Source organism: Orcinus orca, chromosome 8 (assembly GCF_937001465.1).
Source record: "Orcinus orca chromosome 8, mOrcOrc1.1, whole genome shotgun sequence".
NCBI lineage: Eukaryota > Metazoa > Chordata > Mammalia > Artiodactyla > Delphinidae > Orcinus > Orcinus orca.
Genome location: NC_064566.1, coordinates 38,930,537 through 38,951,837, shown reverse-complemented (window position 1 = coordinate 38,951,837; position 21,301 = coordinate 38,930,537). Strand labels below are relative to the sequence as shown.

The 21,301-nt window shown below is 45.0% G+C and overlaps 1 protein-coding gene across 6 annotated transcripts in view; it reads right to left on the bottom strand.

Moving 5' to 3' along the window:
• Nucleotides 1-21,301, bottom strand: part of PLEKHA7 (pleckstrin homology domain containing A7) — a 210,450-nt gene that overhangs the window by 113,103 nt on the left and 76,046 nt on the right. The window lies entirely within an intron of this gene.

Genomic DNA, 21,301 nt, shown 5'->3' with positions numbered 1-21,301 from the left:
CAATGTATACGTATATCAAAACATCATGTTGGGGCTTCCCTGGTGGCGCAAGTGGTTGAGAGTCCGCCTGCCGATGCAGGGGACACGGGTTCATGCCCTGGTCCAGGAAGATCCCACATGCCGCAGAGCGGCTGGGCCCGTGAGCCATGGCCGCTGAGCCTGTGCGTCCGGAGCCTGTGCTCCACAACGGGACAGGCCGCAACGGTGAGAGGCCCGCGTACCGCAAAAAAAACACACAAAAAACCCCCAAAAAAACATCATGTTGTATCCCTGGAATACATACAATTCTTACTGGTCCATTATACCTCAATAAATCTGGGGGAAAATAAAAAGTCAAGGTCTTTGCTATAAAAAGCACAGCAAATAAACTTAAAAATAAAGGTGTATGATTCAAAATAATGTAAAAAAAATAAAATATTTGTCTTTTTGAATATAGACATCCTAGTGTGTGTGAAGTAGTATCTCATTATGGTTTTGATTTGCATTTCCTTGCTGTCTAGTGATGTTGAGCAGCTTTTCATGTGCTTTTTGGCCATTTGCATATCTTCTTTGGCCCAGCTTTTGTTTTAAACTGCAAGTATCTCTGGACAGGGATACTGCCTGAATTCAAATGTACTTATTCGCTGAATTATCTTGAGTAAGTCACTTAACTTTTATTAACTTCAGGTTCCTTATCTGTAATGTGGAGATAATACTACTAAGCATGTAATAGAGGATGTGAGAATTGAGAGAAGGTATACAAAGGACTTAGCACACAGCTGGGCACTGAGTAAAAGGGCAGCAAGTAACAGCTATTATTAACAACGGACTCAACCATTAACACTTCACAATCCATTAATCCCAGAAAGGAATAGTCTTAAAATCTGGGACAGAGAAGTTGGGAGCAGGGAGCAAGGGGAGTTCAAAAGAGGGAGAAAAAGGAAAAAGAAAATGTGACTCGTGAACCGTTTTCAGAGTCTTGTTTTAGGAGTCACTACCACAGGCCAGCTTAGATCTTGCCCCTCCACCCTCCCAGTAATGATGTAAGCACCTAATCCACTGTATGCAATCCATGTCTGTTTCGAATAGCTAGTTTCTCATTACTGCCATTGAACCCTGACTGAAACAGGAAGGAAGTCTTAGTCACAGCTGTGTCACTACGGCCTTGACACTGCATGACGTATAACATTCGGTGATCGATAACTAAAGTGAACCAAATAGAATAAATGAGTGAAGGAATGAACGGAATGACTAAATGGACAAACAGAACATGTATGGGATGTATGCTCAGCCAGGTGAATGAGGACTCCCTTCCCCAGAGGGTCCTAGGAAAGGCTAAGAAACAGCACAATAGGACCCAGCAGCCGAGCTTCTCCCTGCCCATCCACAGCCCATCACCACCACACAGACGTCTACATGAGAATAATTTTCATTTCTCTGTTGCCAACACTCAGGGATTATAGAACCTAAAGAATGCTGCTTTCCTTTATTTATTTCTTGAAGTCGTGAGTGAGAAGGTGGAAAGGCCTCCACTTGTGCTTTCTGGCATATAAATAGCTCACAGTGTAAAGAAAAGGGGAGTCAATTGTTCCAAATTCAAAATAAAGACAGGCTGTGCTGACAAGGTCCAAATTACAGAGAGCTCCAGGCACAAATAGAGACACTTTTTAGAGAAATTCTATTTTCCTATCCAATTCCGAAAGAGAGAGTTAAGCCAGGAAAACCGTCGCAGCCTTCCACAAACTGATTTGCTTTCAGCAGCCATTTGGGCAGCACACAGTCAGACAACAAACCACCTTTAGGCTTTTGTCCTTCTTGGCATGTTCCCTTCCTTCAGAAACTGGAAAAGTATCAGTGCCACTTGATCCTTCAACATGGCGCAAAGACAGAGCAGCTCTACATTCCGACTGTACAATTTTGCAAATCACTGTCTTCCCCCAATACATTTCATGGCTGAAATTGCAGAACCCTCTCAAAAACCTTGAAGCTATCAGGATATGACAGGTTTGGATTTTGCAGTCCATCCTGAGGTCCCTCTTCACAGGCCTTCACAGCTGTAAAACATTCTTTATTTTTTCGTGTTATTATTTATTGAAATCATTTATAGGACACTCCTTCACTCATGCCCCCTCGTTCACTAAGCACAAGCACTGCTGCGTGCCTGCTGCATACCCATCCATTGGATGATGAATTTTTTTTCCAATTTTGTTTTACTGTGGTTAAGTACACATAATATAAAATTCACCGTCTTAACTTTTTTTTTTTTCCTTCCCACTTTTGGCCATGCCATGAGGCTTGTGGGATTTTAGTACCCCGACCAGGGATCAAACCCAGGTTTTCGGCAGTGAGAGCATGGAGTCCTAAGCACTGGACTGCCAGGGAATTTCCATGCGTACCCATCCACTGGGAATAGAATTCCTCTAATCTCTGGACTGATTTTTTCAGGGTTGACACTTCCAAATGCTGTATTTACTTAGTTGTTCATCCTGGCATTATTTTAACAGTGAAAACTGGAAGTTACCTAACTGTCCAATCATAAGGGAATGATTAAATAAAAGTGTTTCTACTTGATAAAATATTCTATGGTTATTAAAAACAACGTTTATTAAGAATCTAAGCTTCATAAATGCTATGTTAAATGAAAACCAAGTAGGACCCACAACAATATAAAATATAATTTCAACTGTGTTTATAAAATGCAAAGACTAAATAGTCAATAAAAACAGGTCAAAATATTAATTCTAAGATTATGGACAATATCTACTCAGCATACTTCTCTGAATATTCCTGCTCATTGTAGAAAATTTAGAAATAAAAGCATAAAAAATAAATATATCCAGACAAAACTATAATTCAAAAAGATACATGCACCCCTATGTTCACAGCAGCACTATTTGCAATAGCCAAGGCATGGAAACAACCTAAATGTCCATTGACAGATGAATGGATAAAGAAGATGTGGTACACACATACAATGGAATATTACTTGGCCATAAAAAGAATGAAATAATGCCATTTTCAGCAACATAGATGGACCTAGAGATTATCATAAAAAGTGAAGTCGGAAAGAGAAAGACAAATACCATATGATATCACTTATACAACATAAATGAACTTATCTATGAAACAGAAACAGACTCACAGACATAGAGAACAGACTTGTGGTTGCCAAGGGGGAAGGTGGGTGGGGGAGGGATGGATAAGGAGTTTGGGATTAGCAGATGCAAACTATTATATATAGAATGGATAAATAACAAGGTCCTATTGTATAGCACAGGGAACTATATTCAATATCCTATGATAAAAATAATGGAAAAGAATATGAAAAAGAATGTGCATATATATATATATATATATAACTGAATCACTTTGCTGTACAGCAGAAATTAGCACAGCAATGTAAATCAACTATACTTCAATAAAATAAATTAAAAAAAATTTTTTTAATAAATAAAAATAAAAGTCACCTGTGACATGTCACCACTGTTACAATTTGGTATTTTGCTGTCCACTTACATAAGAATAAAAAATTTTAAGTATATTTTTTTGCACATATTGCTTGCAAAATTTTTAAAATCTTTAAAATGGGGAAGAATAAGACATTTAGACATGTGAAGATCAAGTAACGTTGACTGAAAGAGTCAAAATCATATGTATGGGGACTTCCCTGGCAGTCCAGTGGTTAAGACTCCGTGCTCCCAACACAGGGGTCACAGGATCGATCCCTAGTCGAGGAACTAAGATCCCACATGCCACACAGCACGCCCCTCCCCTCCCCGCAAAAAAAAAACAAAAAAAAAATATGTATGAAATGACTAAAAACTGTTCTATAAAGACTTATTTTTCACTGCTTTGTACCCTGTCAAATGTGTGCCATGTTACGTATACCTATTAAAATAAATGAAAATTATTATTCCTCCACCTCCCCGCAAAAATCCAGAAGAAATACATTACGGTGAAATGAATATGAGCGCTCTTTACCCTCTTCTCTATTATCCAATTTTTGAGGTAATATAGTTATACTACCTTCATGATGAAAAAAATTTTTTTTAATTTTCTGCTTTCCTCTAGGTCACCATAATCCAAAATATCTATTAGCAATTTCCCTTTAAATAACCCAAGTCCGCCCCCCAAGCAGCCCTCTTTGCCCCAGGGAAAAGCAGGGTGGGCCCTGTGGCGAGTATCTGCAGGGGGACCTACAGGAACCCCTAGTCCTCCAACAGTGCCTGTGATCACTTCCTCCAGAGCAGGTAGGGAAACAGAAACACGTCCACACAGGGTGCACTGGCACTGCATGAAGGAGGAAGGCTGGGTGAGAAGGCCTTTAAAACAGCTGGCAAATGGAGATTAGCTTGCGTCTTCTTCCCCAAAGTGTCCCTATATTTCATTCCCTTGAACATTCTCCCCCAGGCTCCCACTCTCCTCTCCTCTGGAATCATGATGGGGATGCACCAGGTGCTGAGAAATCATTAGTCTCACAATCCCACCTAAACCCAGAGTTTATAAACACTTTCAATATGAAGTGTCTAACACTCTCAAAAAAAAAAAAAAAAAAAAAAAGGAAATTGTGAGACAGGAATTGCCTCCACTTTATAGCCAAGGGAGACGAGGCTCCAGAAGGTTAAGGGATCCATCCAACCAAAATCCAGGCCTTAGTCTCTAAAGGTTGTGCCTCCCTTGCCAGCTGGCCTCTAGGTTCCTGAGTCAGACACAGCTCTTCTCATTCAGACTCTTGGCACAGGCTGAGAGGGAATGCTCGGGGGGCAGGTGGAGAGCCACCCAGTCAGGACAGCTCTAGAGGTTCAAACTGGCCATCTGAAGCAGGCCCTCGAAGGCCTCGACGCTGGCTAGAGAGGAGGAGCGGGCTGGAGGGGTTCACAGTAACTGCCCCCAAGGGAGTCAGGAACTACAGATCAGGAAGGAGCCTATTCGGGCTTCATCAGTTGGAAGGGTTTGAATCTCAGCCCACCCTCCCACTCTGTGAGCTTGAGTAAGTTCCTTAATCTGTGTCCCATTTATAAACAGAGACAGTTATAGTACCCTCTCAGTAGAGTGTTTGGGTGGATCAACTGAGATGTGCATTGTGGTAAACACTTCACATGCACTGGCATATAGTAGACACTCAATAAACAGCAGCAAGTATTAATAACACCAACAATTAATATCAGCAGTGATGATGACATAGGATCACATCATAGTGGGAGAATATGTATAGCCAAGGGATGGTGTTCGAAGTGGCTGAAGAAACAAGAGGGGCTTCAGTTTCTCAGTCTTCTTCGTCTTCAATATGTTCACAGTGAAACTGGTGCCTTTTCCCCTCAAGATGTCCTGCTGTAAGAATCAGCAGAAATCATGCTGTGTACTGTGTTGAATTCTGGTGAAGTTCCACCCATAAGCTACTGAGCTAAAAGAGATGATCTCACAAGACCTATCAGGCAATATCTGAAGTAAAACAGAGGGCAGCCACAGCGCCCTGGATACGGCGTGGGGCCTGCTCCCCCCACACCGTCCAATCGGCAGCCTGGACACGCGTGAACATGTGCCGAGAGCCTCGGCCGGCACCTGGAAAGCCTGGACCACAATCTTACTCTGCCCCTGTGATACCTCAGACATGTTCTCTCTCTGGAATCAGTTTCCTTGTCTGCAAAATAAAGTGCTGGACTCGCCGAGCTTTGCTGTGCCAACAGCTCAGAGACCTTTAATCTCCAAGTTCATTTGCATGCAACTCTTTACAGACTGACGCTGGCTTCACCGCCTGCATTCAGGCCTCATGTACCAATTACTATGGATTTCCCTGGGTGCTGGCCATGAGGGAAGGGAAGGTGACACTGGTTTTGATTTTCATAAACTATTTGACGGCCCTTCTGAAACCTTACCATAAAAAGAACCCGGCTCTTGCCAGTCACAGGTAATAAACTAACAACCAATCTTGCAGAGACAATGACCCAAAAGAGGTATCGCAACGGCCAGTAAGAAGAAGGAGATTAAATTTAAAGTGAGAGGCGGAAGATTAACTTTATGGGCAGAAACACGACAAGGGTAACATACTTGGCCAAATACAAGTCTAGAATTGATTGCTGTGCTGAGTTCCGCACTCTTGAATTTGAGAAAACCTCAAGTGCTGGTAATTAGACCTGAATCTTATCATCGCCACTTAATATATGAATAATGTTTTATAAACACTTCCACATTCAAGGTGTCACTTAATTCTCGTTCAAAACAAACATTTATTTCTATCATAATCAGATGAGGAAAGGGGCTCAAGAAGGCAAGCGACTTTCCCCAACATCCCACAGCTATTAGGACATGCAGGGCTGGCAGGCAAACCACAGACTAGAGTCCAAATTCAGTGGTCCTTCCAAGCTTATTTATGTCTTTCCTCTGCAGGCCAAAACATAGGAGGAAAGAGCTTATATTCAGCGTGACTTCATTAATGTGTGCAATCCAGCACAGTAGCCAAGTCGGGTAGAAGCCAGCTATGCAAATTTTAAAAGTGAATCCCTAGATATAAAAATAAACGCTGTAGGATACTTTTAGGGAACATCCCTGACACACAGCTTTTGCAGCTAAAGCTGTGGTTCTCACCTGGGGTGATTTTGCCCCCCAAGGACATTTGGTAATGCCTGGAGACATTTTTGATTATCACAACTGAGGGATGCTACTGGAATCCAGGGGGCAGAAGCAAGAAATGCTGCTAAAAAATCCTACAATGCACAGGACAGCTCCCCACAGCAAAAAGTAATCTGGTTCAAAACAGATGATGGATGACACTTTCCATCTTAGCAAACTAGAGGGGCAGAAAGATGGGCTACGATTTCAAAGAACAAAGGTCTATACAACTATGAGGTGATGTTAACATTCTGGACTTGGCTTAGGTTCTTCCAGCTTGGCTCCAGCCCGAATTCACTGAGTGATCCTGGGCAAGTCACTTAACCACTCTGTGTCATATTTCCCCTGTAAAACAAAGGGGGTGACTGTTTTTTTTTCTTTTTTTTGGCTGTGTTGGGTCTTCGTTTCTGTGCGTGGGCTTTCTCTAGTTGCAGCGAGCGGGGGCCACTCTTCATTGCGGTGCATGGGCCTCTCACTGTCGCGGCCTCTCTTGTTGCGGAGCACACAAGCTCCAGATGCGCAGGCTCAGTAGTTGTGGCTCATGGGCCCGGCTGCTCCGCAGCACGTGGGATCTTCCCAGACCAGGGCTCGAACCCGTGTCCCCTGCATTGGCAGGCAGATTCTCAACCACTGTGCCACCAGGGAAGCCCTTTTTTTTTTTTTTTAAACAAAGTGATTCTCAAACATTCCTGTACCTGATAATGGCCTGGGATTCTAGCTAAAATGCAAATTCCTAGGTTCTAGTCCCAGAGATTCTGCATTTTTAACAGACACCCCAGGGGAATCTGTTATAGACAGCTAGCAAAACTGCAGTTTGAATAGCATGAGAAAACTAAAAATAAATAAATAAAATGTGTGTAGCTTTTTCTAAGCAGGATTTGTACGTTTGAGGAAGAGTGCCATCAGCACCCCAGGGGTTAATCTAGAGGCCACCTCACCTCTGATAAAGCTACATGGGGCTCTCTTAAGGGAGTTCCAACTTCTCTAAGGCTGAGAGGGCCTGGAAATGGCCAAACCATGAGACAGAAGCCAAGAAGCAGCTGAAACCACAAAAGCAGCCCCTCAATCTGAGAGGATGCTCATGGAACAAAGCCCCAACCACAAACACCCCAAAGAGGGTAAGGGAAGGTATAGGACTTAAGACATCAAGTCAAATGCATTAGTCAACAGGGGCATAACCATCCTCGAATCACGTAAAGGAACCTACAGGCAAACCCAAATACCCTTAGTGAAGGGGCTCATTCACTCATGGCAATAACTCGGTCTCCTGTTATCTCCTCTGGGAAGAGGTATCTACAACATTCAAAAGGAAATTAGCATAAGTGAGGCCTTAGGGATCCCAGCCTGCAATGGGTAACAGAGAGCCATGAAGGGTTGAACGTTCACTGCAGGAACCCACTGCTTTGACCTCTCTGTCCTCTAGCCTGAAACTGAACGCCATCCTCTGCCATTCACTCACAGCCCTGTTCCCCATCCATCCCATTTGCCCCATGTTCCAAACGTTTGAGAAGAAGGTGAATCCAGGCCCTGGCTAATGAACCGAATATAAACAGGCTCATTGCCTGTTTGTTCCTTTTTATCGTCCACCTTAACTAAAACATCCTCCTCCTGCCCAGGTCCCCTGCTTAATTACTAGACAGACTGACAGCCAGAGCACATCTTGGTAACAGAAAGGGATGCTAGGTACATCCATAGGGGCTTCCCATCAAGCCAATACCACCCACGAAAGCCTGTCACAATCCTCTCATTTATCATTTTACCCTTTCTGCTTCCATAAAGGATGTGAGCAGCCTGCTGCTGCAGATATCACAGGCTCCTAACACATCTTTCCATAAAGCGAAACTGCTGACAGGACAGAGCAGGAATGAACATCTTACTCCTTATTCTGGGAAGATTACTGAACACTAGAATCACCTGTGGAATGTTTTTTAAAATGATGGTGCCAAAAAAACAGAAATATAGATCAATGGAACAGGATAGAAAGCCCAGAGATAAACCCACACACATATGGTCACCTTATCTTTGATAAAGCAGGCAAGAATATACAGTGGAGAAAAGACAGCCTCTTCAATAAGTGGTGCTGGGAAAACTGGACAGCTACATGTAAAAGAATGAAATTAGAACACTCCCTAACACCATACACAAAAATAAACTCAAAATGGATTAAAGACCTAAATGTAAGGCCAGACACTATCGAACTCTTAGAGGAAAACATAGGCAGAACACTCTATGACATAAATCACAGCAAGATCCTTTTTGAACCACCTCCTAGAGTAAGGGAAATAAAAACAAAAATAAACAAATGGGACCTAGTGAAACTTAAAAGCTTTTGCACAGCCAAGGAAACCATAAACAAGACGAAAATTCAACCCTCAGAATGGGAGAAAGTATTTGCAAATGAAGCAACTGACAAAGGATTAATCTCCAAAATTTACAAGCAGCTCATGCAGCTCAATATCAAAAAAACAAACAACCCAATCCAAAAATGGGCAGAAGACCTAAATAGACGTTTCTCCAAAGAAGATATACAGATTGCCAACAAACACATGAAGGATGCTCAACATCATTAATCATTAAAGAAATGCAAATCAAAACTACAATGAGATATCATCTCACACCGGTCAGAACGGCCATCATCAAAAAATCTACAAACAATAAATGCTGGAGAGGATGTGGAGAAAAGGGAACCCTCTTGCACTGTTGGTGGGAATGTAAATTGATACAGCCACTATGGAGAACTGTATGGAGGTTCCTTAAAAAACTAAAAATAGAACTATCATACGACCCAGCAATCCCACTACTGGGCATATACCCTGAGAAAACCATAATTCAGAAAGAGTTATGTACCAAAATGTTCACTGCAGCTCTATTTACAATAGCCAGGCGATGGAAGCACCGTAAGTGTCCATCAACAGATGAATGGATAAAGAAGATGTGGCACATATATACAATGGAATATTACTCAGCCATAAAAAGAAATGAAATTGAGTTATTTGTAGTGAGGTGGATAGACCTAGAGTCTGTCATACAGAATGAAGTAAGTCAGAAGAAGAAAAACAAATATCGTATGCTAACACATATATATGGAATCTAAAAAAAAAAAAAAGGTCACGAAGAACCTAGGGGCAAGATGGGAATAAAGACACAGACCTACTAGAGAATGGACTTGAGGATACAGGGAGGGGGAAGGGTAAGCTGGCACGAAGTGAGAGAGTGGCATGGACATATATACACTACCAAATGTAAAATAGATAGCTAGTGGGAAGCAGCCGCATAGCACAGGGAGATCAGCTCGGTGCTTTGTGACTACCTAGAGGGGTGGGATAGGGAGGCTGGGAGGGAGGGAGATGCAAGAGGGAAGAGATATGGGGACATATGTATATGTATAGCTGATTCACTTTGTTATACAGCAGAAACTAACACACCATCGTAAAGCAATTATACTACAATAAAGACGTTAAAAAAAAAAAATGATGGTGCCAGAGCCCCAGCTGAGACTAAATAAATCAGAATCTCTGGCGTTGGGTCCCAGGCATCAGTATATTTAAAAAGCTCTCCAAGGGATTCTAACAGGCAGCCAGGGATGGCATTCACTGGGCTAAGGCCTCACAGTGGGGACACTGGGCTCCAACTTGTCAAGGTAAAAGTACCAGCAATATTCAGCTCCAAAGTGCACAAGGGATAACAATAAGGTGAGGCGGGGAAAAACGCTCCCCCTCTTCAAAAGGAAGAAAAACCATCTGACATGGGATTTTCAATGGGGGCTGAAGAGCAGAGAACTAGCTTTTTTACTGAGTGCCTAACACCACTGGGTTTTGCCTCATAAATGCTTCTTTCATTTCAATCAAGCACTAGCATTGTACCAGGCACTGAAGGAAGGAACAGCAAACCGGAAACAAAGCATCTCGTCTTAAGAGTGCAGACCTTCTGAGGAGGTAAAGCTGGAACATCAAGCAGTTCATACTGAGGCAGGATCTCCTGGTGCTGACGTGGAAGGGACGGCAAGGAGCTGGAGAAGGTCAGCCAGCCTGGGCCGGGCCCCAGGGACACTTCAGGCTCCAGCCATGCTCAGATACTCCCACAGGTGCTGCAGGACTCAATCCCCAGTCTGTTTCCTGTACGACTTGGTCCACTCTGCTGGCCTATTGCCAGCCAGCTCTAAAAGGCCTAAGTGAGGGACACAAGGGGCCTCTTGCTGCCCATGAAGTTGCAGCTATATTCATTTCCCTTCCAAATTAACATCCTACTGCCCCACAAGAAAGCTGTCAGCTCTCAACAAAGGACTCGGCTAAGAAAGGTAGCCGAGGCTCTTCAGGTGGAGGGCACAGCAGCTACTTGATGCCAAAGGTGGGAGGCCCAGGGTGGGACCCTACCCTTTCCACACTGACAGTGGGCTCCCTCATCACCAGAATGCACTCAAATGCCCCTCCCCGCCTAGCTGAACTCCTTCACTGCAGTTACCACTTGGCCAATGCACTTGGGACTGAAACACAATTAATCCCTGCTTTAGCCACATTTCTTTTTTCCCAGAGAATGAATCTGATAGACCCGCAGTGTCAATAGGAGAGCACCACTCTGAATGCTAATTGCCCCCACGAGCTCTGCAGAGGGCACGGGAGAGGCCGGGATGCTGACCTCCACGCCATGGGCACTCTCAGGTTTGGAAACCCTACCTGGTGTTATCGGCGGCAACTCGATGCAGAGACCGCCCTCCTAGTCGTGACAGCAGTAGCCAGAGACCTTCAAGTTTCCTCCAGGGTAACATAAGGCTGGTGGCCGGAGCCGCGGTGGTCAGGCAGTGGGGAGAGAGGCGAGTGGGCTGCCTGCAGAAGGTGCACAGATCTGCTCCACTTTGCTCCACTCCCACTGAGGGGAGTCAGCAGCGGGTGAGGATTTTAAATGCAGCAGGTGAGATTTAGGTTAGATTCACAGATGAACTTCCTGACAGAGAGGGAAGCACTGGAGAAGCTGACCGATTACTTAAATTTCACTGGGGAGCTACAAGGGGCTGATTGTACTGTCTGCCAGGAAGTGAGTGAGCGGTGAGGAGGCAGCCTCCTGTGCACAATGGTCAGAAGCAGGGACCTCACCCAGCTGGCCCACAGCCGCCTGACACGCCATAACGTTTTTGCTTTAAATATAAGGTAAACAGAACAGTCCGATAATCCCCACCAATAGGCACTTTTAAATGTACTGATTCTTTGGTCTAGGAATCTCCAGTTCTAGGAAACTAAGAAGATAGTTTTTAAAAAAAAAAAAACCAACCGTAGTCAAATATTTTTACATATTTTAGGGGAAAATACGTATTTATGTTATTTCAGTAGTTGCAATCTAAATGCCCAACCTCTGAATGGGGAATGATTAAGAAAATTACGGTACATGTACCCAACAGACTATTATGCAGCAAATTAAGATGTTTCTAAGGAATATGTAATAATCTGGGAAATGCACATGATATAATGTTAAGTGAATAAAGCATATTCAACTCTGTATCTTGCGAAAAAAGTATATGTTCATTTCAAAAAGAATGGAGGGAAATACACTAAAATGTTAGCAGTAATCCTCTCTGGGTGTGGAAGTAAATGTTTTTATTTTTAAAAAATACTTTCCAAATATTCTAAAATAACCACTACCTTAATAACCAGAAGATGTAGACATTCAAAAAAAAAAAAAGGAACAGTCTATTCTTTGAAATACCTCAGCGCCATAAATCTACCTTATCTGCACGGCCATTATTCCCAGAAAGCAAAACAGTGACACTCAATCCTGTACTTGGCAAGATGAACACGGTCTCGCTTCCAAAATGGCCCAGCAGACCCACTGCAGCCACCTGAAAACCACCTGTCACCATTTCTCGCTGGGAAGCACAGGGTCTTCCCCATCAAAGAGTCATGGGTCTCTCATTCTGTGGCCAGACCTCCGTTCACATCCAATTACAATGTGCCTAAGTGAGTCTGAAAGGCAAGGGAGAAAGGTGGAATTTCTGCAAAGAACTGGAATCTGTTGGATTAACCCTGAGAAGTCTCAAACTGCCAGCTTTAGAGATGGTCCCTATTTACTGCATGTCCGCTATAGGCCAGGAACTGGGCAGGATGCTTTCACATGCTTTGCAAAGTAGGGATCATTAGCTCTATTTTACACATGAAGAGACTGAGGCTCCAGAACTCACATCAACTTGCCTCAAATCACTACATGCTGCTCGCCCAACTTCCAAGTCAGGGATGTTTCCCCCTCAGTCACCTCTAGCGTTGGCATCTTTGCAGGGAACACAATGCAGACTATACTTCTTCCTTCCAGACTTACATTCCCACTCTCGGTACCCTGAGACAGGCCACTCCCTGTCTCTTGCCCACTTTCTATCTCTACCACCACCCACAGATGCAAACACTCTAGCCCCATGTGGACACGTCTATGATCCACCGTGGCCAAATTCCCCAACCTGCCTCATGACCCTTAAGGATGACCAGTACTGCAAGACAGGGCTCACTAACAAACAAGGACCTTTCTGGAGGTGTCTGAAACTCTGGGGAGAGGGGAGGAGTTCACAGCAAAAACACATTCCTTCAGCATCTCCTTTAGGCTCACAACATCTCTGAAGCAGGCAGGCCTCTTATCCCCTTTTACAGATGGAAATACTGAGGTTGAAGAGTAGATTGACCTAAATCTAGTAAGAAGCACAGCTAGCACTAGATCTCAGCTCCTCTGATTGCTGACCCAGGGATCTTCCTACCGCAGAGCAGAATACTAAGAACGAGGGCTCGAAGGCCTGAAGGCCTGGATTCAAATCTCAGCCCCACTACTTACAAGTTACGTGGTCTTGGGCCCATTACTTGACCTCAATTTTCCCCAGTCACAACATGAAGAAAATAATAGTCCCTACCTCTCACAGTTGTTGCGTGGATTAAATGGGAAAATATGTGAAAGACCTAGCAGGTGCCCAAGATGGTGTTAGGTCTATCGTCACACAACCCTGAAGGCGTAGCACCAGGACTTTTCCATCTTAGTTCCCACTGTGCAAGGCTTTAGTCTGGAAACAGGGCCATGAGGACCTGCACCAACTTAAACCAGCTTTCTGCCTTGGAAGGCCTGGCCAGTCGCCTCCATCTAGTTTTCAGATCTTATTGAGATGAACTTGAATATGCTCTTCTTTCTCCATAAAAGCTCTTCCTGGCCTCCTTCATCCCCTAACTCCACTGAGGTCAGCTCATCCAAGAAGTTTTTCCCCAGGCTGAATTCCCTTATCTCCCACAGATTCCTGACCTTACAGCCCTAACGGGATACTTATCACTGTTATCAAAATTGGCTCTGTACTTGCCTGTCTCCCCCACTGGACTGAGAACCACTGAAGGCAGGCAAGGACTGTGCTATGTTCATTGTTCGATCTTCAGTACCCATCTGGTATCAGTTTGTATTATATTTGTGGTGTAACAAATTACCACAAATTTAGCAGCTTAAAACAACACACATTTACCATCTTACAGTTGTGAAGGTCAGAAGTCCAAAATCAGTTTCACTGGGCTAAAATCAACGTGTCAACAGGGCTGCATTCCTTCTGGAGAACCCATTCCTTGCCTTTTTCGGCTTCTACATTCCTTCCTCACAGGCCTGCATCACTCCAACCTCTACTATAGTCATCACATTTCCTTCTTTTCACTCTGACCCTCCTATAAGGATTCCTCTGATTACACTGGGCTCACCCAGATAACCCAGCATAATCTCCCCATTCCTCGCTTAATTACACCTGCAAAATCCCTTTTACCACATAAGGTAACACTGCCAGGTTCCGGGAATCAGAACATGGACACCTTTTGGGGAGGGAGCCATCTTTCGGCCTACCTCACTATCATAGCTCTTCGTGCATAACAGATTGGCAGTGACTGACTGCCTCCTGCAAGAAACCATGCTCCATGTGGTCCTAAACCACTGAGACGTAGAAGCTTCTCGACAGGTTTAGGAGGGACCCAAAGCCTAGAGCCCCTGTTCTAGCCAAAATCTCCCAAAGGAGGCCTTCTCTTCATAATGCAACTCTGAGTTTCTTCAGCTAACGTGGACGCAGCCCACACACCTCCACCCTAGGTAAAAACCTACTGGTTGATTCTCTGAACTCTGAAAATATGGATAAATGAATCAGTCTCAAAAATCATTCAGTAATTGCCCTTTAGATAGACTGACAGGCACAGTCTATGTCTTCCTGGAGCCCACAATCCACACGGCGTCATCATAATGTGTACAGAAGCCAAAAGGCAGCAGGATAAGGATTTTACCACTTACCAGCATGAGTCAGATTTGATAAATACACATATTATAGATACAGCACATTCTTTGAAATTCTATCAAAATCAAGCTTTAAATTAGCAGGTTACCGCAGCAACCTAGCAACCCAATCACATTCATTTCCACTTGAGCCTGGTACCTGAATAAGATAGTGTCAGAACCCTGGACAAGGGCAGGCTGGGTGCAGGATGCACCCACCTTGTGGAATGTGGCAGGTGTCAAGGAGGGGCAAGGGAAGGAGCCCAAGCTGGGATCTGAACTCTCACTCTCCAGTCTACCCTGTGTGACCATGGGCTTGTTAATCAACCTCTCGGAGCTTTCTCAATATACAATATACACACAATGAACCCATTCCTACTGACCGACAGGTAAAATACCTAGTAGGTAATATGCTTCCACTAGGGTCTGGCCCCCTTCTTCCTGCTCCTCAAAGAATCAAGTTGATAGGGCAAGTAAATCCTCTCAGAGAGTACAACGTGGTGTATCCACGCTGTTTCCCTAATGTCATCCACGCATTGCCCGCACACTGCCTCCACGATTCTGCCACCTCGCTGTCGAACCTGTACGTCCACTTTTTCCTTTAAACAGACAGCACAGACTTTAGACATATCCTAAGCGACAGGAGCTGCCAGATGATGAGTTCAAGATTCGTCATATTTCACACGGAAGGGTCATACACTCAGGTATAAAACTAGTAAAATTTAAAATACTCACCCCTGTATCATCCCATATCCTGTTACATTCTGGGAAACTCTGGTGAAAAAACCTGAGTTCTGGTCCTGACTGCGCTAACAACTATTAGGTACGCCCACGTCAGGTCCCTTCTCTGAGACTCAGTTTCCCCCAAGTGAGAAAAGAAAGAGAATGATCTAGACAAGCTTTCCATTTCCTCCAGTTCTGAGGTCATGAGATTTATTATCAAGTGGTCCAGATAAGCAAAAGAATCCAAGCAGGGAATTTTCGGAAAAGGTAATGAATACCACTCAAAATCATTAGAATCATTTATCATAAAAGATGACAGAAGAAAAAGATGAGAGAGAATGACAAAGAGATAAACGCCATACCTTCCCTCATCTTGAAAGACTCAGACTTTGTGCTTCTCTTTTAAGGGATTTTCAAAAGAGAGGGCCCTTGGTCTTAAAATGGGACAACCTGGCTTTGAATGTCAGCTTGGATGGCTGTTAGTTTTATCCCCTTAGGCAGGCCATTTAACCTCATAGTTTTTCTACAACTGTAAAATGGGTAACACCTCCTTCACAAGGCTGTCTGGGGATTAAATGTGAATAACTTGTCTAAAGCACCTGGAACAGAGCTGGATACAGTCGCTGTTTGCTATTACTATTACACCTGGACTAATTGGTGGAGTACACATCTGCCTCTCCCACTTGATGATAAACTCTCTAAAGGCAGAGATGCCTTGTGCATCTTTCTCTCCCCCACCGTGCCTAGCACGGTGTTTCACATAAAATAAAGAACTTGGCCTGAATTTGTAGGGAATCAAAGCTCACAGAAAGAGTGCCTGCTCCAAGACAGGAAACTGGAGATGCCCAGAGATGTATAAATAACAAGCAATTCTTCCCTGACAAAGACAAACGTTCCCTTCTTCCTAAAACAAAAGTCTTTAGAATTCACCAAGATGTACACAATGCTTGGGCCATGATTCCCTGCTTCGATCTTCCTTTATAATATTCTACATTTCCCATCGTGTGTCCATAATAGAAAAATTATTAAAATTGTTACAAGGATAAATGAGACTGCTTGCCTCTGACTCAGAAACTCAGAGACTTGGGGTCCAGTCTCCAGCATTACATATCTGGCTATCCGACCTCAGAAAAGTTACTCCATTTTCCAGTAAAATGACAGGAACACTACCCCTCTGATGACATCACCAGGCTGCTGTGGGAACTAAGGCACCCAGGTCCGTGCTGTGAAAAATCTCTGCTAACGAGAACTCTGGAATCTTCTGACTATGCCCGGAGTCCCACCAGTTGCTTTTCACTTTTTATTCCTAACCAGACCTTTATTCCTTTATTTGTGTTATACGCCCATAAATGTTATTCCTGTCATAAAAAGAAAGAATAACCCACAAAGCTGCAGCCTTTTTCTTATCATATAAACGTGTTACAAAAGTAATGAGAATAAATTTGAGGCTGTGATCATAACTCTGTGTTAATGAGCACCACCCGTGTTTGAAACACCACCAGCCATGAGTCCTTATTTTCACAGGGTGTTTGTTTCTTTCTTCCCTTTTTTATTCCCCTAACACATTTAAAACTTCAGACCTGGGTGCTCACTGGCAGCTGGTTTGGAGCAGAGGGAAGGATACAAAATAGCTAACCAGAACCATTAGAAAGAAAGATGGGACCTTGAAAACTCCAAGCCTAATGGTTGGCTCTAAACCAAACATTTCCTCTGCCTAAAGTCAAATCAAGTTAGCAACCTCTTTATTTCTTTCTTTTTTTAAATAGATATCCACAAACATTTAGTTTATTTACATGAATTACACTCAAGTCAGAAGGAGACACAACTGATCCTCAGTACCTAAGTGTGGCCCAGCATTAAGGCAAGCTGATGTACAATCCTTTTTATATATCTTGCATTACTATCCTAATATCAACTATCTTTGATCCACCAGCAACCTCGTTCTTAAAAGGTACCACTAAGTGAGTGAGCCCAAGAGGGTTACAGTCCCACACAAATGACACTTAAAAGTAACAGCCAAGAAGGTGCTGTGTCTATAAGCCCCACAGAGCCTATGGATGAAAGGCGGAGGGGACAAGAGAGGGGCACCGAAAAACCAAAATGACCGATAAGGACCTCTTTTACTCATATTACAAACATATCCAGAGCTAGCTGGAGATGTTAGAATAGGTGGATGGAAGAAAGGCAATATGCAAATGTACTTGCAGAAACTTCAGTTTATTCTTACTCTGGGAGGCAGAGATCTTCAGACGCATGATCTCCACAGGGGGTCAACGACGCAACAGTAACAATTCCTAACAGTCAACTTCCTCGTCAATAAAATGCGGGCAATAATTAACTGCACCATAAATTGTAGTGAGAATTAAATGAGATAATATATGAAAGCACTTAGAACAGTGTCTGGTACATAGTAAGCTGCATTACATTACTGCATTACAGTTTTGCATACACTATTCCATTTAATCATAAGAGGCAGGCTTTATTACTCTCACAGAACACCGGTTCAAAGAGACAAAAGGACTCGTCCAGAGTTACAGAGATAAAAAAGTGCCAGGTGTCGGGTTGTTCTTGGGACTAACAATCCACAATCCACAATCATGGCTGGACCAGAGATGGCTGCATTAGCAAGAGTTTGAGGCTGCTACCTTTCCAGCTCAATTATGCTCTGTGCCTGCAGTCAGGGATTCACAGGTCTCCAAGGCCTCTTTGAATAATTTGAGACTGGAAAACAGACTTAATGTGAAGGTCAGAAGAAACTCTTCCAGGACAGTTCTCATATCTGACCCTAGGAGCCCAGGTATGGCCTCTGGGGTGGGCACAAAATGACATTTCTGACATTCTCATCTTCTGTAAAATAAAACAACCCTCTCAGCTGCTGCTCCAAGGATCCTCTAGTTACCTTTAATTAAAAAAAAAAACCCTGCCAATTAACAAGCACTGTGTTCCATCCTTTACAAACGTCTTGTATAATCCTCACAATTATCCTACTGGGGGGAGGGGGTGAAGAGAGGTACCCTTATCCCTGTTTAACAGGCAAAGAAACAGACTCAGAGAGGCAGAGAGGCCCACAAACACAAAGCTAGTAAACAGCAGAGACTGAGTTTGAACCCAAGTGGGCAGAGAAAGTGCCACAAACCATACGCCTCAACTAATTCCTCATCATTCTCTCTCCCCTCACCTGGAGACGCAAGGGACATAGACCTGGAATAACTAGCCTCTTTTTCTCTTCACCAGAGATAGTACAAACCCTAAGGAGGAATTTTGTATTTTACAAATCAAGACTGCAGAGACGGCCAGGGTCTTTATTGTTTCTCCTCTTGATCTTCTGTGATTCAGAGCACTTCAGAGCACCTCTCTCTTAAACTGGGTACTTTCTCCAGCTGCCCGTCCCAGGAAGAGGCTCCCTGCCAGAGCTGGGGCTGAGGAACACAGTAACAGCCACCACTAAACCCAGCACCTCTGTTAAGAGGGAAAGGAGAAGTCTAGGAGCTGCTGTACAGAAAGAAAGTCTGACCCTTTTCCCAGGAGGCAGTGGCAGTCAGGTCCCAGAACAGAGGTCTCAGCTGATGCTCGACCCCCCTACTGCCCGCTGTGCCCAGCATGGACATTAGGAACAGGACACATGGGGGAATCTCCAAACCAGCCCTGCTCAGCCCTCTGACCCTACCACTCACAGTGACTCTGATCTCCTCCCATTCACCCCACAATTCCCACAGCCTTTATAACAGCTGCCTCACTTTCCCCACAACGTCACAATCCCTGATGACCTCCTGTTTGCTTCACAGTGCCCCCAGGGACCCACCTACTCTTTACAGAATCACCTTGAGTAGCTTCCCAGGCAGTGGCCAGGCCATTATCAATGAGTATTCAGCTATGACCAGCAGGCTGCAAGTGAGCAAACATTAGATGGCAGACTTCCCGTAATCTAAAAAAAAATTGTTCTTAATCAGGACCATCTCCAAATCCTCAACTCGCAGAGTGCCAGCAGATCACCAGCAGCTCAGGGCACTGCTGGAGAAGGTGGCACTCTAAAAGCATGTGAGTTGGGGGAGGGGTGCACTGAGTGCACATACCACAAACCCAGTGGAAGACAGGTGGCACAGACTCCCCAGTAACCCAGGGTGTCAGGATCAGAGGCCTCTCTGAAGGCAAGCCCTCCTCCACTCATTTCCTCCCCGGAAGGCTGGGGTGAGATGGGGACTAGGTGACCCTGGGCAGCCATCAGAACAGTCCAGCCCTGGAGACCAGAGCCAGAAGGAACCCAGTAAGCCAAGCCACTGAGGTAGGGGACAGACAACTGAAGGGAGGGACGTGGGGTACTACAGCAGCCTGTCAGCGAACAGGCTCTGATGCAATTCACAGCCCACAGTTAGAGCTAAAATCCCCCTCCCTGCACTCCTCACCCCTATAAGCCCATCCTCCTCCCCACATTCGTCTCCCCCCCATAAGCCCAGCCCCCTCTTGCACCCTCAAGAGTGTCAACTTCCAAGGCAAGCTCATCTTCTCATCACAGATCTGCCAACCCTTCAGTTTACAAGGCTGAGTCCTCTATCCTAAACTGACAAAGAAAAAGCAGTGTCCCAGGTCTCTAAGGCACAATGCTGCCAGGAGGGCTGAGTTTGACAATTCTCCTCAGGCTCCAGCTGGGGCAAAATCTCAGCCCTCCACCCAGCCTAGCCTCATCCACAGCCGTCCACTGAAACCTGGGCCCTCCCATTCTTATTCAATAGCACACACAGAGCACACCTGGTGAGACTACCAGTTTTAGAATCCACCTTCTCCCAGCCAGCCAGGAGGGAAACTGAAACCAGAGCAAGAACTCCGCCCTCAGCTCTTCCCCAACCTTGACCTCCTCCTTCCTCTTGGAGCTGAGGGAACTGGGAGAGGCAGGTCAGGTGACCACCTGACAGACACTTTTGCCTCGGCCCACAGTCCTACAGAGCAGGGGCCTGAAAATATACCCCAGGGCACCTGTTGAGCAGGGCGGAGGTTTTCAGGCACTGAGGCTGGGACACGGCAGCTCTTTTCAGAAGGCTTCAGGCTACCGGCTGAGGGCTCAGGTCTCACACACCTGAGCCTGGAAGCTGCTCTGAGGCAGGGGGCGGGAATGAGGTTGGTTTCAGAAGGCAAAGGAGGAAAGGTATGGGCCGGTTCCAAAGTAGATAAAAAACAAGAGCTGCTCCCTCTGTGCCCTCTGGGGGGAGATGGGGCTGTCCCACAGATGGGGAAATGGGGTCCCTTTCGCGGAGTTCCGGTCACTGGGGGAATGCCAGCATCCTTCTCAGGAAATAGGCTGCAATACCCTGGGCTTAAACCTTGATGGCCAACGCCAAAAAAGGGAAAGAAAAACCTGCAACCCACCAATCTCATTTCCAGATTCCCTCCCTGCAGCCTAGACACATTAATAATTAACTTGCCTACCCGGGAGCTCGCCGGCGTTGCTATAAAAGATGAGTAATGGCACTGGAGTCCCGGCCTGATGCCCGCGGGCTTCTGGGCTCGGGGCTGGGACGGGCGCTGGAACAAAGCCTCCGCATTCCTCCGGGAAGGTGTGTCTGAAACTAGACCTGTCAACGGCGAGAAGCTGACCCCTTACCTCCCCCATAGCCGGCTCCCTGCGAGAAGGGGTGGGGGGAGGGGCCGGCGCCCCGGCGCGCGGGGCGGAACGGGTGGACAGGTCTCCTTTGCCCACTTCCCCTCCCCCGCACCCCGACCGACCGATGCCCCCAAACCACAG